Here is a 4,713-nt window from a genome sequence, read left to right as displayed (position 1 = left end):
ATTTAGACAGACTACAAAAGTGGGCAGATGAGAATAGGATGGGGTTCAATGTAGACAAATGCAGGGTGCTGCACCTTGGGAGAAGGAATGCACAGCATACACACAGGCTGGGGAGTTCCCTTCTTGAAAGCACAGAGGCAGAAAGGGATCTTGGAGTCATTATTGACTCCAAGATGAACATGAGCCGCCAGTGCCAGACCGCAGCCAGCAAGGCCAGCCTTACCTTGTCATGCATCCAAAAGTGCATCTGAAGCTGGTCCAGAGAAGTGATACTCCCCCTCTATGCGACTTTGGTCAGGCCGCAGTTGGAGTACTGCGTCCAGTACTGGGCGCTGCACTTCAAAAGGGATGTGGCCAGCCTGGAGAGGGTTCAGAGGAGGGCCACCCGCTTGGTGAGAGGGCAGCAGGACAGGCCCTATGAGGAGAGACTGAAGGACCTGAACCTGTTCAGTTCCAGCAAGAGGAGGCTGAGGGGGGACCTGGTGGCTGCCTATAAGCTCATCAGGGGAGATCAACAGCAAATAGGCAGAGCTCTTTTCTCCCCAGCACCACTTGGGGTGACAAGGAACAATGGTAATAAGCTGATGGAGAATAGGTTTAGGTTAGAAATCAGAAGGCAATATTTTACAGTTAGGGTGGCCAAAATATGGAACCAGCTTCTCAGGGAAGTGGTCCTCGCCCCTACCTTGGGCAAATTCAAGAGGAGGTTGGATAATCACCTGTCTGGGGTCTTGTGAACCCAGCATTCATTCCTCCCTGTGGCAGGGGGGCAGGCTAGACGATCTGTTCAGGTCCCTCCTGACCTTAGCTACAATGAAACTATGATTTGGTTTTTCCATATTGCTTATTCTGCCCTAATTATCTGTGAGAAATTCCCATCGATATCTGTAAGTACAAAGCATAAAAGAAAAAACTACATTGCATGCAGGAGATTTGCAGTGAAGGGTAAAATTTTCCCTAAATTTGGAAATGTCAATCTTTTAATATGGGTGTAGGTTGTAGCTGTGTTGGTCTAAAGACTTAGGCAGACAAGGTTCTTTGGGTGAATCTGATATCTTTTATTAAACCAACTTAAATAATCTTTTAATATAGCAGCATCACGTATTCGCCACCTGAGAGCTCCCTACACCTTCAGTTCACAGACAATGCAATACAGGCAGTCCTTGACTTAAAACATTCCGAGTTACAATGTTTTGCACTTACAGCATTTATGAATTGACACCCTGTTTCAGCTTTATGATGTCAGTTTCAACTTTACAACACTTGATCCGATGTGATGTCACGCCAGTGAACAAGTTCCTTGCATCACTCATCTCCCTGGAGAACATCTGTCCAAACTTCCTTGGACACTTTCTTTAAGAAAGAAGACAAGACTCTAGAAAAACCTGCAGCCAAGACTCCTGAGAAGACTCCAGCCAAGAACCCTTCAAAAAGTCCAGCAAAGTCACCTCAAACAAGTTCTTCCAAATCAATGTTTGCTATTTACAATATAAATACATTAATGTAGCTATATTACTTATGTATAATTGATCAAGTACAACATTCTGGGGTATTTTTGGTGAAAATAGGGTATAGGGCCTTAATTCAGGAACAAATCCCCCATTTATAACATTGTTTCTTATGAGAAAATTGGTTCCAAGTTACAATGTTTCGACTTAAGACTAGATTTTCAGGAACCAATTGTGTCATAAGTCTGAGGACTGCCTGTACATTTTCTTACTGTCCTAAGGTACCAGCCAATTCAAATTTACTTCCTATCCTTGAGACAATTCCTATTCCATTACAGGCATTGGGCCTGAATTATTAAACTGAATCTAAAACAAATAGTTGAATGCCACAAAATGGATCTTCTTTTGTAATAGCTGGTATTGTGATGGCATTACTTTTGAGAACCCAGATTTGTTGCATTCTAAACTAGTGCCTCAATCACAGTATTTACTTATAAATATATAACACAGCATCTGCTCTGTCCTCTTTTCTGCACACTTGCAACAAAGACTAGAACCACACAGATTACAGACGTTTTTCTGTACGTTGATAAAATACATTTATTTTCCTTTCTAATCTCTGCTATCTCAGTGAGTCTAAATCATTCCTGTGAAGCATCATATTCTCTTGTGCTGTGTATATGTTGGCTCTTAAAATTGATGCAATGTAGTACATCTTAGAGTGGGTCTGTGTAGGGTCTATGTCCAACCCTCCACAATGACTGTTTGCTCTTGGCATGCTTATCGGCGTGCATTCAAAGCCACTCTAAGGAAGCTATATTACCTCATTTCCAGGATTTGGTCATGAGTGAGCAGGGCAAGTTGCACAGTGGCACATCTGGTTGTGGCACAGAAGCGGTATAGGCATGAATGAAAAAGTGTCTCTGAAAACTTCTGGTCCAGCAGTCCTCAAAAGCAGCAAAGACAATAGCGAAAGGATGAATGATTTTTCTCTTTTCTGAGTCTTGGCCTTCTGTGTCTTCGGTTATCTCAGAACAAAATAATGGGAACTGTTTTCTCAGTTTACCAATCCCAGTACTTTTTATCTGGCATTTTATTTAGCATACCAACCGTGGTCTAGGTTTTGACTTGTAGAAGGAGCACAGATTCCCAGTAATGTAAGAGGCTGAAAGAATGTCTTGACTAGGAAAACTATGGGTGCGTGTACACGCCACGAGATTTTCCCTTTCAGGTGGTGCAACTGTGTTTCTGTTTGCATGAGTGGGATTTTCTTCCGTTTTAAAAATCTTTTGGGCATGTTAAAGTAAAACTGCTCAGACATAATTTAGTTTGGGCTGCCACCAATTACATCATCGTATCTATGGATTTGTTGCATGCAAACACAAGGGCACTCAAAGATGTGGAATCAGAAAAAAATAAATGCCTTAAACTTTGATCATACGAGTTATAAGATGACATAACCGCTTTGTGGGGAATTGCTGGCTCTGTATAGTAGAACAGATAAGGGAAAGTGTTTGTTCTTTGTAACTCCTCTGCAACTGCTTCGCTCACCGCGGCCTTGAAGATAGCAGGAAAAAAAAGTATGTACAACTCTGATTTCCAGGTGCAAGAAGGGAGTGTTATTTCTTCCTTTGTCTCCCCCATAGTTCTCATCCTGATAACAGCAAAGAAGTAATGAGGTAATGTTTGTAGCTGCTTTTCTAGCTAATTCCACTATATGATCACGTGAGTTGTAAGCGACTATTAAAAAGTATATAAGCCTCCTGATTTTGCTCTTGGGGGGGAACCCCTTCCAAGTGCTTGGGAAATCCATGTCACTTTGGAGTCCCCCCTACAGATGTAGTTTCATTTGAATAAAAGCTTCTGCTGACCTGACCCAAAAGTATGCTGCGTGTGTTTCCACAAGACTTGTAATTCTCTTCTTTTACCACCAGGTGACACTGTGATATTTCTGTAGTTCAGGCCTTTACCCTCTAGGTGCTGCTTTTGATTACTGCTGCTATTTATTTATTTATTATAGTCTCTGCTCATCCCTCCTTCCCACTGCTCCCACAGCTGACTGCAGGCAGGGCGCGGTGTGGAGAGGATCTCATATTGCTGTCCTGTACCAATCCTTATATAGAAAGAAAAAAATTGAGTACTAAGCCAATAAACCCTCAGCCAACACTGTGGTATACTACCCCCTAGTATTGGTCGTACCTATGCTCATCCCACCACCGGCCCTGTGTGTCTTACCCACACCCCTGCACCCAGCATGGTGTTCTAAACTGTGGGGCACAGCAGTAGCAAATGTTTACAACTGAGGGAGTGTGGCAACTCTTCTTAACACTTTAAAATTTCAGGGTAACTTTCCTGTTTCTTATAACTGCCATTGCCATTTCAGAAAATACACAATGAATAGTACAGGTGGATGCTGCATGCCAGACCCACCCACCAGGATATGCAGCATATATAGGTAATTTCAAAAATATCCTACCGACTTTGGGGGAGGTGAAGAGGGTGGTGTTTGGACTGTGGGCCAAAACCTGTCCTTTTTTTTTTTCCCCCTGCAGAAGACTTTTGAGAAAAGAGATTGAAAAGAATGAAAAAATGAAAGAACAGAGTAAATAATAGTAGAATAGAAATAGATATACATACAATAATTAGTTATTGTCTATTTATAAGTAAATAGTGTATATATAGGGTGCAGGGAAGGAAATTCTACATTCCTTTTTTTCTACTTTTGTACTACTTTGCAATTTATTTATTTTTTTAAAACAATTACTCCTTTTTATGAAAAAATCATGTACATGCACCACAATTTTAATTTTGAAATAAATTTTTTGAAATTCATACAGTTCCTTCCAGATGTGGCTTGTTTTCTTTCATAGGCAGACTGGCATGGCAGTTTGTGCAGTTTGGGATTGGGTGGGTGGGAGGGAGAGGTGATCACCGTGCCTTAGCAGACCAGCATCTCTTGGTACCTTTGCAAGAGAGACTATCTTTGCAAGAAATACTGCACCAGGGGACAGCTGGAAAGAAGGCTTTACATTTGAAAAAGGGCAATTAGCAACTTCTCAGGCTATGATGAGCCTTATGCTTGGGGCTTGCTTTTTGCATTGCCTCCAACCACCACAACCTGCCCCCCCATCTCTGTGATCCATGCCAGCTGCTAGCAGACAGCCCACCGCATGCTGGTCCCAGGCTGGGTTGGCGAGGTGGGGGGCAGCTCATCCCACTGTCCTGTGCTGCCACCTGGCTGCCACCCAGCTCCCCTCTCTGCTCC

The 4,713-nt window shown here is 42.6% G+C and overlaps 1 long non-coding RNA gene across 2 annotated transcripts in view; it reads left to right on the top strand.

Annotated features, from left to right (window-relative positions):
• Positions 1 to 4,238, top strand: part of LOC102369623 — a 102,608-nt gene extending 98,370 nt beyond the window's left edge. For both annotated transcript variants that reach the window (XR_003092792.1, XR_003092791.1), the window contains exon 4: positions 3,832 to 4,238. This is a non-coding gene — a long non-coding RNA (uncharacterized LOC102369623). The remainder of the gene's footprint in view (positions 1 to 3,831) is intronic.
• The last annotated feature ends 475 nt before the right edge of the window (positions 4,239 to 4,713 follow it).

The sequence above is a fragment of the Alligator sinensis genome, unplaced genomic scaffold (assembly GCF_000455745.1).
Source record: "Alligator sinensis unplaced genomic scaffold, ASM45574v1 scaffold188_1, whole genome shotgun sequence".
NCBI classification, from domain to species: Eukaryota; Metazoa; Chordata; order Crocodylia; family Alligatoridae; genus Alligator; species Alligator sinensis.
The sequence above is the reverse complement of the archived record's forward strand: the minus strand, read 5'-3'. Positions and strand labels throughout refer to the sequence as shown.